Here is a 13269-nt window from a genome sequence, read left to right on the forward strand (position 1 = left end):
TTCATTTTACCAAGGGTAACAGGAGAAATTGGACCACAAAAGTCGTTGTACAATTTGTCCTGAGTATGCCGATACCCCATATGTGGGGGTAAACCACTGTTTGGGCACATGGCAGAGCTCGGAAGGGAAGGAGCGAAATTTGACTTTTCAATGCAAGATTTGCTGGAATTGAGATCGGAGCCCATGTCACGATTGGAGAGCCCCTGATGTGCCTAAACAGTGGAAACCCCCACAAGTGACACCATTTTGGAAAGTAGACCCCCTAAGGAACTAATCTAGATATGTGGTGAGCACTTTGAACCTCCAAGTGCTTCACAGAAGTTTATAATGTAGAGCCGTAAAAAAAAATTTATATTAATTTTCACAAAAAATGATCTTTTTGCCCCAAATTTTTTATTTTCCCAAGGGTAACAGGATAAATTGGACCCCAAAAGCTGTTGTGCAATTTGTCCTGAGTACGTCGATACTTCATATATGGGGATAAACCACTGTTTGGGTGCATGGCAGAGCTCGGAAGGGAAGGAGTGCCATTTGACTTTTCAATGCAAAATTGCCTGGAATTGAGATCGGACGCCATGTCGCATTTGGAGAGCCCCTGACGTGCCTTAACAGTGGAAACCCCCCACAAGTGACCCCATTTTGGAAAGAAGACCCCCTAAGGAACTTATCTAGATGTGTGGTGAGCACTTTTAACCCCCAATTGTTTCACTAAAGTTTAGAATGTAGCATTGTGAAAATTAAAAAATCATTTTTTCTTTCCACAAAATGATGTTTTAGCCCGCAATTTTTTTCCCCAAGGGTAACAGGAGAAATTGGACCACAAATGTTATTGTCCAATTTGTCCTGAGTACGCTGATACCCCACATGTGGGGGGGAACCACCGTTTGAGTGCATGGCAGAGCTCGGAAGGGAAGGAGCACCGTTTGAAATGCAGACTTAGATGGAATGGACTGCAGGTGTCATGTTGCATTTGCAGAGCCCCTGATGTACCTAAACAGTAGAAACCCACCACAAGTGACCCCATATTGGAAACTAGAGCCCCCAAGGAACTTATCTAGATGTGTTGTGAGAGCTTTGAACCAACAAGTGTTTCACTACAGTTTATAACGCAGAGCCGTGAAAATAAAAAATATTTTTTTCCACGAAAATGATATTTTAGCCCCCACGTTTTTATTTTCCCAAGGGTAACAGGACAAATTAGACCCCAAAAGTTGTTGTCCAACTTGTCCTGAGAACGCTGATACCCCATATGTTGGGTGGAACCACTGTTTGGGTGCACGGCAGAGCTCGGAAGGGAAGGAGCACCGTTTGAAATGCAGACTTAGATGGAATGGACTGCAGGTGTCATGTTGCATTTGCAGAGCCCCTGATGTACCTAAACAGTAGAAACCCACCACAAGTGACCCCATATTGGAAACTAGACCCCCCAAGGAACTTATCTAGATGTGTTGTGAGAGCTTTGAACCAACAAGTGTTTCACTACAGTTTATAACGCAGAGCCTTGAAAATAAAAAATATTTTTTTTCCACGAAAATGATATTTTAGCCCCCACGTTTTTATTTTCCCAAGGGTAACAGGACAAATTAGACCCCAAAAGTTGTTGTCCAACTTGTCCTGAGAACGCTGATACCCCATATGTTGGGGGGAACCACTGTTTGGGCACACAGGAGAACTCGGAAGGGAAGGAGCACTGTTTTACTTTTTCAAAGCAGAATTGGCTGGAATTGAGATCGGACGCCATGTCGCGTTTGGAGAGCCCCTGATGTGCCTAAACAGTGGAAACCCCCAATTATAACTGAAACCCTAACCCCAACCCTAACCCTAGCCCTAACACTAGCCCTAACCCTAACCCTAGCCCTAATGGGAAAATGGAAATAAATACATTTTTTTACATTTTATTATTTTTCCCTAACTAAGGGGGTGATGAAGGGGGGTTTGATTTACTTTTATAGCGTTTTTTTGGCAGATTTTTATGATTGGCAGCTGTCACACACTAAAAGACGCTTTTTATTGCAAAAAATAGTTTTTGCATCACCACATTTTGAGAGCTATAATTTATCCATATTTTGGCCCACAGAGTCATATGAGGTCTTGTTTTTTGCGGGACGAGTTGACGTTTTTATTGGTAACATTTTCGGGCAGATGACATTTTTTGATCGCTTTTTATTCCGATTTTTGGGAGGCGGAATGAACAAAAACCAGCAATTTTTGAATTTCTTTTAGGGGGGCGTTTATACCGTTCCACGTGTGGTAAAATGGATAAAGCAGTTTTATTCTTCAGGTCAGTACGATTACAGCGATACCTCATTTATGTAATTTTTTTATGTTTTGGCGCTTTTACACAATAAAGCTATAACTTTTTTATTTTTCTGCTGATGATGCTGTATGGCGGCTTTTTTTTTGCGGGACAAGATGACGTTTTCAGCGGTACCATGGTTATTTATATCCGTCGTTTTGTTCGCGTGTTATTCCACTTTTTGTTCGCCTGTATGATAATAAAGCAATGTTTTTTGCCTTGTTTTTTTTTTTTTTTTTTTGCGGTGTTCACTGAAGGGGTTAACTAGTGGGATAGTTTTATAGAGCGGGTCGTTACGGACGCGGCGATACCAAATATGTGTACATTTATTGTTTTTTTTTAATTTACATAAATAAATGGATTTATTGGGAAATGTTTTTTTTTTTTATTTGGGGATTTTTTTATTTTTTTTTTTACACATTCTATTTTTTTTTAACTTTCTAACATTGTCCCAGGGTGGGACATCTCTGTATTAGATCAGATCGTTGATCTGACACTGTGCATAGCACACTGTCAGATCAACGATCTGACAGGCAGCTTAGCTGGCTTTCCAGCGCCTGCTCTCAGCAGGCGCCGGCTAGCCAGGTCATTTCATGACCCGGAAGGAGTCCGGCGGCCATCTTGGATCCGGGGACTCCTTCCAGGTCACCGGAGCAACGCGATCTCATTGCGTTGCTCCGGTGGGAGAGCGCAGGGAGCCCCCGTCCCTGCGCGATCCCCCTCTATGCCGCTGTCACTACTGACAGCGGCATCAGAGGGGTTAAATGCCCGCGATCGGCGATAGCGCCGATCGTGGGCATTGCTGCGGGGTGTCAGCTGTCATATACAGCTGACACCCGCACCCGATCACCGCGGCGCTCAGCGCGAGACCGCGGTGATCGGTGCACCGTACTAGTACTGCTGCTGGCACAAATGCAGTGCCGGCAGCGCAGTAGTAGTACAGCGCGTGGCGCGAAGGGGTTAAGGGGGTTGTCCGGTCCAAGTCAATAAGTCTGCAGTCTCTCTGTATGACTGGACTTATGAATCCCCCCAGCGCAGACACAGTGCGCTGCTGGGATTCACTAGTTTCTGATCAAGGACCGGAGGGCATGTATGAGGTATACAGACTCCAGGCCAGAGCCCGTCTCACTCCATACACTTGTATACAGCGAGGCTGCGCCCACTGGCTTGGGGTGTGTATAAGGCTATGGTCACACGGTCAGTATTTGGTCAGTATTTTACATCAGTATTTGTGATCCAAAACCAGGAGTGGAACAATTAGAGGAAAAGTATAATAGAAACATATGCACCACTTCTGTATTTATCACCCACTCCTGGTTTTGGCTTAGAAATACTGATGTGAAATTCTGACCAAATACTGATAAGCTATAGCCACACTAACGCATACATCCCGTCCTGGCTCAGAAACTGGCGAATCCCCGCAGTGCACAGTGCCTGCGCTGGGGGTATTCATAAGTCTGCAGTCACACAGAGAGACTGGAGTCTTATCTATTTGGACCGGATAACCCCTTTAATGCCAGGTTTTGTCACCCTAACAACATTATCAAGGGTTTTCCTATAGGTGAACTTATTAGGGTACACAGAAAATGTTCCAATGATGGTTTCTATCAGAATGAGTAACCCAACATTTGTGCAAGAGTTAAAGGTGGTATCCTAAATCGCCTTTAAATCTGGCTACAAATAAAGTGAATTATTAAGAATGAGCAAATTTGCAATCGTACAGTGGCATGTAAAAGTTTGGGCACCCCTGGTCAAAATTACTGTTATTGTGAACAGTCAAGTAAATTGAAGATGAAATGATCTCTAAAAGAAAAGACCTAAAGTTAAAGATGACACATTTCCTTTGTATTTTAGGCAATATATATAGTCACCTTTTACGTTATAAAAATTACAAAAAGAAAATTCTTCCTTGGAAAATTCTTGTAGTTCTGTGAAAATCCTGGGTCGTCTTGCATGCACTGCTATTTTGAGATCTAGCCACAGATTGTCAATGATCCTCAGATCAGGGGACTGTGAGGGCCATTGTAAAACCTTCAGCTTGCGCCATTTGAGGTAGTCTATTGTGGATTTTGACGTGTGTTTAGGATCATTATCCATTTGTAGAAGCCATCCTCTTTTCAACTTCAGCTTTTTACAGATGGTGTTATGTTTGCATCAAGAATTTTATGAAATGTGATTGAATTCATTCTTTCCTCTACCCGTGAAATGTGTTCCCTGTGCCATTGGCTGTGACGCAACCGCAAAGCATGATTGATCCACTCCCATGCTTAATGGTTGGCGAGATGTTCTTTTCCTGAAATTCTGTGCCCTTTTTTCTCCACACATACCTTTGATCGTTGCGTCCTATTTTAACCTCAGTGGTCCACAGGACTTGTTTTAAAATGCATCAGGATTGGTTAGATGTTCTTTTGCATACTTCTGACTTTGACTTTAAGGGCTCATACCCACATGCGAGAAACACGGACGAGTCTCGCATGTCAATACCTGGCACTGCCACCGGCACTCATGCAGCTGCACGCTCCGCTCCAGCATGCAGGGTGCAGTGCCGGATATTGATGTGCGAGACTCGTCCGAGTTTATCGCATGTGAGTATGAGCCCTAATGGTGAGGATGGAGACTTTTCATTCTGATGACTCTCCCATGAAGGCCGTACTTGTCTCTGAATAGTAGAACAATGTACCACAACTCCAGAGTCAGCTAAATCTTTCAGAAGGTCTTTCGCAGTCTAGTGGAGGTTTTGACCTGCCTCTCTAGCAATCCTATGAGCAGCTCTCACTGAAATTTTGCTTGGTCTATGAGACCTTACTTTCACCTCCACTGTTCCTGTTAACCGTCTCCTGCTTTGTGGGCCTCCACCATTTTCATTTTCAACTGTTAGGGTATGTGCGCACATTGCAGATTGGCAGCAGTTTTTCAGGCGGTGTACAGTACCATGTAAACCTATGGAAAACCAAATCTGCAGTGCCCATGCTGCGGAAAATACCGCGCGGAAACGCTGCCGTTTATTTTCCGCAGCATGTCAATTCTTTGTGCGGATTCCGCAGTGTTTTACACCTGCTCCTGAATAGGAAATCCGCACAAAAAACCGCAGGAAGTCTGTGGTAAATCCACTGGTAATCCGCAGGTAAAACGCACTGTGTTTTACCTGCGGATTTTTCAAAAACTGAGCGGAAAAATCCGCAAAGAAATCCGAAACGTGGGCACATAGCCTTAGGGTTTATGCACACGATGCCAATTTTGCTGCGAATCCGCAGCAGTTTCCCATGCGTTTACAGTTCAATGTAACGCTGTGCACATGCTGCGGGAAAAAACGCGCAGAAACACAGGGGTTTACATTCCGCAGCATGTCACTTCTTTCTGCGGATTCCGCAGCGGTTTTACAATTGCCCCTATGGAAAACCGCAGTTGTAAAACCGCAGTAAAAACCACTGTAAATCCGCAGCAGTTTTCCACTGCAGAATTATCAAATCTGCTGCAGAAAAATCCACAGGGTACCATTATACGTGGGCACATAGCCTTAGGCAGCTGCTTGGAAGAACCCATGGCTGCAGTTTTTGCCACAAGGTTAGGGGAGGCTCAGTTTTTATAAAGCTGGGAAATTTGCATCACCTGGCCTTTCCTAATGATGATAGTGAACAAGTCATAACCCTAACAGGCTAATTAATGTCTGAATCCTTGGTCAATGTTATGTGAGCACCCAAATCTTCAAGGGTGCCCAAACTTTTGCATCTGCCCATTTTCCTTTTTGTAATTTTTTAAATCTAAAAAATGACTTATTTTTTGTCTAAAATACAAAGGAAATATGTCATCTTTAACTTTAGGCCTTTTAGAGATCATTTAATGTCCAACTTGCCCACAAGCGAATAAATTGGACAAGTGCAATACAATAACAAATTGGATTGCAGTCAGACCAGTGTTATTGTACGGGGCAATGCACATCTGTGATTATTTTCTCATGCCGATTTGGCTTGAGAAAACAATCTCAGCTTGCTGCAAGTGGCTGCGAGACCCGAGTGCACTGCGATTCCCATGGTCACGGCAATGGAGGAGATGGAAAAATTACTTTCTCCGTCTCCTCCGCAGCAGTGCTGCAATTTTCTCAATCTAGAGGATCAGAGCACATTTTACTGACACAACTCACTCTCACACCAGAGCTGGAGCCGAGAATCCTTAGCATATCACATAGGATGCTATACACTAGTGTGACCCCAGCCTAACTGTCCACAATAACAGAAATTTTGACCAGGGTTGCCCAAACGTTTACATGCCACTGTATAATGAACGCCCACCTAGAAGATCTTATGAACCTACTTTGTCACTGCTTCTTTAATAATAGGGATTATTGAAAAACATCTTAAACAATTACCAAACATGGGTGCGTTTTTTCACTAGAAGGGCACCTACTGTAAGGAATATTTTATCTCCTAGTTTAATCAAAAGTAGAGATCAACATCACCTCTTGGCTCAGTTGCAGCAGTTTTTACAGATGTTGAGCATCAAAATACTCCATTTGTCAATGTGCTGTAATAACACCTGAAATTGTTAGATCTATTGATGGGAATATATATAAATGTAGACAGTTCATCAATTGGAATTCCACATATGTGGTGTATCGTATTAACTGTGACATATGTCATTTGTCATATATCGGTTGTACAACCAGAAAATTAAAACAAAGACTACACGAAGATATCAGGGATTTAATGCAGCTAATCCATCCGATGTTTCTAAACAATTCAATAGGATTCACTCAGGTGGTCTCACATCTTTTATATTCTGTGCAATAGAAAAGGTTAATAAACCTGCCCGGAGAGGGAGGTGGAAAAGAACGCTATTCAATAGACAGGGATTTTGGATTTTAATGTTAAATACCTCCCACCCTGCAGGTATTAATGAAAGATCACATTTATTTCTTAATTATTAATATACCGTATATACTCGAGTATAAGCCGACCCGAGTATAAGCCGACCCCCCTAATTTTGCCACAAAAAACTGGGAAAACTTATTGACTCGAGTATAAGCCTAGGGTGGAAATGCAGCATTTACCGGTGAATTTCAAAAATAAAAATAGATCATTATTTCCCCATAGCTGTGCCATATAGTGCTCTGCACCGTTCATATTGCCCCATAGATGCTGCACAGATGCCCCATATAGTGCTGTGTGCCGTTCATATTGCCCCATAGATGCTGCACAGATGCCCCATATAGTGCTGTGTGCCGTTCATACTGCCCCATAGATGCTGCACAGATGCCCCATATAGTGCTGTGTGCCGTTCATATTGCCCCATAGATGCTGCACAGATGCCCCATATAGTGCTGTGTGCCGTTCATATTGCCCCATAGATGCTGCACAGATGCCCCATATAGTGCTGTGTGCCGTTCATACTGCCCCATAGATGCTGCACAGATGCCCCATATAGTGCTGTGTGCCGTTCATATTGCCCCATAGATGCTGCACAGATGCCCCATATAGTGCTGTGTGTCGTTCATACTGCCCCATAGATGCTGCACAGATGCCCCATATAGTGCTGTGTGCCGTTCATACTGCCCCATAGATGCTGCACATATATCTGTGCCATGGCCGCTGCTGCTGCTGCTGCAATAAAAAAAAAAAAAAACACATACTCACCTCTCTTGATTGCAGCTCCCAGTGTCTGGTCCCGGCGCCTCCATCTTCCCGGCGTCTCTGCTCTGACTGATCAGGCAGAGGGCGTCGCGCACACTATATGCGTCATCGCGCCCTCTGCCTGAACAGTCAGAGCGCAGACGCCGGGAAGATGGAGGCGCCGGGAAGATGGAGCGGCGCCCGGCGGCTGGAACGTGGACAGGTAAATATAACATACTCACCTAGTCCCAGCGATCCTCGCGCTATCCCTGCCTTCCTCCCCGTCTTCTGTGCTGCAGCCTCTTCCTGTCAGCGGTCACCGGCACCGCTGATTAGAGAAATGAATAGGCGGCTCCACCCCTATGGGAGGTGGAGCCGCCTATTCATTTCTGTAATGAGCGGTCCCACGTGACCGCTGAAGAGGGGAAGAAGCTGTAGCACAGAAGACGGGGAGGAAGGCAGGGACAGCGCGAGGATCGCTGGGACTAGGTAAGTATACCTCAGCGCCCTCACCCCCTCACCTGCTGACCCCACCGCTACCGTGACTCGAGTATAAGCCGAGAGGGGCACTTTCAGCCCAAAAATTTGGGCTGAAAATCTTGGCTTATACTCGAGTATATACGGTACATATATATATATATATATATATATATATATATATATATATACTAGCTGAAGAGCCCGGTGTTGCCTGGGCATAGTAAATATCTGTGGTTAGTTATTGCACCTCACTTCTCTCATTTTCCCATCACGCCTCTTATTTTCCCCCTCACTCTTCTCATTCCCCCCTAACACTTGTCATTTCAACCTCACATCTGTCATTTTCCGATCACTCCACTATTTTCCCTCACTCCTCTCATTTTGCACCTACACCTATCATTTTCCCCTCAGTATATACATGTTTGTCATCTCCCTTATATATAGTATACACCTGTATGTCATCTCCTGAATATAGTATATTCCTGTATGTCATCTCCTGTATATAGTATATACCTGTATGTCATCTCCCCTGTATATAGTATATACCTGCTGTATGTCATCTCCTTCTGTATATACCTATGTGTCATCTCCTCCTGTATATAGTATATACCTGTATGTTATCTCTTCTGTATATAGTATATACCTGTATGTCATCTCCTCCTATATATAGTATATACCTGTATGTCATCTCTTCCTGTATATACCTATGCGTCATCTCCTCTTTTATATAGTATATACCTGTATGTCATTTCCTCCTGTATATAGTATATACCTGTATGTCCTCTCCTTCTGTATATAGTATATACCTGTATGTCATCTCCTCCTATATATAGTATATACCTGTATGTCATCTCCCCTTTATAGTATATACCTGCTGTATGTCATCTCCTCCTGTATATACCTATGTGTCATCTCTTTTATATAGTATATACCTGTATGTCATTTCCTCCTGTATATAGTATATACCTGTATGTCATCTCCTCCTATATATAGTATATACCTGTGTGTCATCTGCTCCTGTATATAGTATATACCTGTGTGTCATCTCCCCTGTATATAGTATATACCTGTATGTCATCTCCTCCTGTATATAGTATATATCTGTGTGTCATCTGCTCCTGTATATAGTATATACCTGTGTGCCATCTCCCCTGTATATAGTATATACCTGTATGTCATCTCCCCTGTATATAGTATATACCTGTTGTATGTCATCTCCTTCTGTATATTGTATATACCTATGTGTCATCTCCTCCTGTATATAGTATATACCTGTATGTAATCTCCCCTGTATAGTATATACCTGCTGTATGTCATCTCCTCCTGTATATACCTATGTGTCATCTCTTTTATATAGTATATACCTGTATGTCATTTCCTCCTGTTTATGTTTATAGTATATACCTGTATGTCATCTCCTTCTGTATATAGTATATACCTGTATGTCATCTCCTCCTATATATAGTATATACCTGTATGTCATCTCGCCTGTATAGTATATACCTGCTGTATGTCATCTCCTCCTGTATATAGTATATATCTGTGTGTCATCTGTTCCTGTATATAGTATATACCTGTGTGTCATCTTCCCTGTATATAGTATTTACCTGTATGTCATCTCCTGTATATAGTATATACCTGTATGTCATCTCCCCTGTATAGTATATACCTGCTGTATGTCATCTCCTCCTGTATATACCTATGTGTCATCTCTTTTATATAGTATATACCTGTATGTCATTTCCTCCTGTATATAGTATATACCTGTATGTCATCTCCTCCTATATATAGTATATATCTGTGTGTCATCTGCTCCTGTATATAGTATATACCTGTGTGTCATCTCCCCTGTATATAGTATATACCTGTATGTCATCTCCCCTGTATATAGTATATACCTGCTGTATGTCATCTCCTTCTGTATATTGTATATACCTATGTGTCATCTCCTCCTGTATATAGTATATACCTGTATGTTATCTCTTCTGTATATAGTATATACCTGTATGTAATCTCCCCTGTATAGTATATACCTGCTGTATGTCATCTCCTCCTGTATATACCTATGTGTCATCTCCTCTTTTATATAGTATATACTTGTATGTCATTTCCTCCTGTTTATAGTATATACCTGTATGTCATCTCCTTCTGTATATAGTATATACCTGTATGTCATCTCCTCCTATATATAGTATACAGTCATGGCCAAAAGTATTCACATCCCTGCAATTCTGTCAGATAATACTCAGTTTCTTCCTGAAAATGATTGCAATCACAAATTCTTTGGTATTATTATCTACATTTAATTTGTCTTAAATGAAAAAGCACAAAAGAGAATGAAACAAAAAGCAAAACATTGATCATTTCACACAAAACTCCAAAAATGGGCCTGACAAAAGTATTGGCACCCTCAGCCTAATACTTGGTTGCACAACCTTTAGCCAAAATAACTGCGACCAACCGCTTCCGGTAACCATCAATGAGTTTCTTACAATGCTCTGCTGGAATTTTAGACCATTCTTCTTTGGCAAACTGCTCCAGGTCCCTGATATTTGAAGGGTGCCTTCTCCAAACTGCCATTTTTAGATCTCTCCACAGGTGTTCTATGGGATTCAGGTCTGGACTCATTGCTGGCCACCTTAGAAGTCTCCAGTGCTTTCTCTCAAACCATTTTCTAGTGCTTTTTGAAGTGTGTTTTGGGTCATTATCCTGCTGGAAGACCCATGACCTCTGAGGGAGACCCAGCTTTCTCACACTGGGCCCTACATTATGCTGCAAAATTTGTTGGTAGTCTTCAGACTTCATAATGCCATGCACACGGTCAAGCAGTCCAGTGCCAGAGGCAGCAAAGCAACCCCAAAACATCAGGGAACCTCTGCCATGTTTGACTGTAGGGACCGTGTTCTTTTCTTTGAATGCCTCTTTTTTTCTCCTGTAAACTCTATGTTGATGCCTTTGCCCAAAAAGCTCTACTTTTGTCTCATCTGACCAGAGAACATTCTTCCAAAATGCTTTAGGCTTTTTCAGGTACAGTTAGGGCCAGAAATATTTGGACAGTGACACAATTTTCGCGAGTTGGGCTCTGCATGCCACCACATTGGATTTGAAATGAAACCTCTACAACAGAATTCAAGTGCAGATTGTAACGTTTAATTTGAAGGGTTGAACAAAAATATCTGATAGAAAATGTAGGAATTGTACACATTTCTTTACAAACACTCCACATTTTAGGAGGTCAAAAGTAATTGGACAAATAAACATAACCCAAACAAAATATTTTTATTTTCAATATTTTGTTGCAAATCCTTTGGAGGCAATCATTGCCTTAAGTCTGGAACCCATGGACATCACCAAACGCTGGGTTTCCTCCTTCTTAATGCTTTGCCAGGCCTTTACAGCCGCAGCCTTCAGGTCTTGCTTGTTTGTGGGTCTTTCCGTCTTAAGTCTGGATTTGAGCAAGTGAAATGCATGCTCAATTGGGTTTAGATCTGGAGATTGACTTGGCCATTGCAGAATGTGCCACTTTTTGGCACTCATGAACTCCTGGGTAGCTTTGGCTGTATGCTTGGGGTCATTGTCCATCTGTACTATGAAGCGCCGTCCAATCAACTTTGCAGCATTTGGCTGAATCTGGGCTGAAAGTATATCCCGGTACACTTCAGAATTCATCCGGCTACTCTTGTCTGCTCTTATGTCATCAATAAACACAAGTGACCCAGTGCCATTGAAAGCCATGCATACCCATGCCATCACGTTGCCTCCACCATGTTTTACAGAGGATGTGGTGTGCCTTGGATCATGTGCCGTTCCCTTTCTTCTCCAAACTTTTTTCTTCCCATCATTCTGGTACAGGTTGATCTTTGTCTCATCTGTCCATAGAATACTTTTCCAGAACTGAGCTGGCTTCTTGAGGTGTTTTTCTGCAAATTTAACTCTGGCCTGTCTATTTTTGGTATTGATGAATGGTTTGCATCTAGATGTGAACCCTTTGTATTTACTGTCATGGAGTCTTCTCTTTACTGTTGACTTAGAGACAGATACACCTACTTCACTGAGAGTGTTCTGGACTTCAGTTGATGTTGTGAACGGGTTCTTCTTCACCAAATTAAGTATGTGGCGATCATCCACCACTGTTGTCATCTGTGGACGCCCAGGCCTTTTTGAGTTCCCAAGCTCACCAGTCAATTCCTTTTTTCTCAGAATGTACCCAACTGTTGATTTTGCTACTCCAAGCATGTCTGCTATCTCTCTGATGGATTTTTTCTTTTTTTTCAGCCTCAGGATGTTCTGCTTCACCTCAATTGAGAGTTCCTTTGACCGCATGTTGTCTGCTCACAGCAACAGCTTCCAAATGCAAAACCACACACCTGGAATCCACCCCTGACCTTTTAACTACTTCATTGATTACAGGTTAACGAGGGAGACGCCTTCAGAGTTAATTGCAGCCCTTAGAGTCCATTGTCCAATTACTTTTGGTCCCTTGAAAAAGAGGACGCTATGCATTACAGAGCTATGATTCCTAAACCCTTTCTCCGATTTGGATGTGGAAACTATCATATTGCAGCTGGGAGTGTGCACTTTCAGCCCATATTATATATATAATTGTATTTCTGAACATGTTTTTGTAAACAGCTAAAATAACAAAACTTGTGTCACTGTCCAAATATTTCTGGCCCTAACTGTACGTTTTGGCAAACTCCAGCCTGGCTTTTTTATGTCTCGGGGTAAGAAGTGGAGTCTTCCTGGGTCTCCTACCATACAGTCCCTTTTCATTCAGACGCCGACGGATAGTACGGGTTGACACTGTTGTACCCTCCGACTGCAGGGCAGCTTGAACTTGTTTGGATGTTAGCCGAGGTTCTTTATCCAACATCCGCACAATCTTGC

Source organism: Ranitomeya imitator, chromosome 3 (genome assembly GCF_032444005.1).
Source record: "Ranitomeya imitator isolate aRanImi1 chromosome 3, aRanImi1.pri, whole genome shotgun sequence".
Taxonomy (NCBI): Eukaryota; Metazoa; Chordata; class Amphibia; order Anura; family Dendrobatidae; genus Ranitomeya; species Ranitomeya imitator.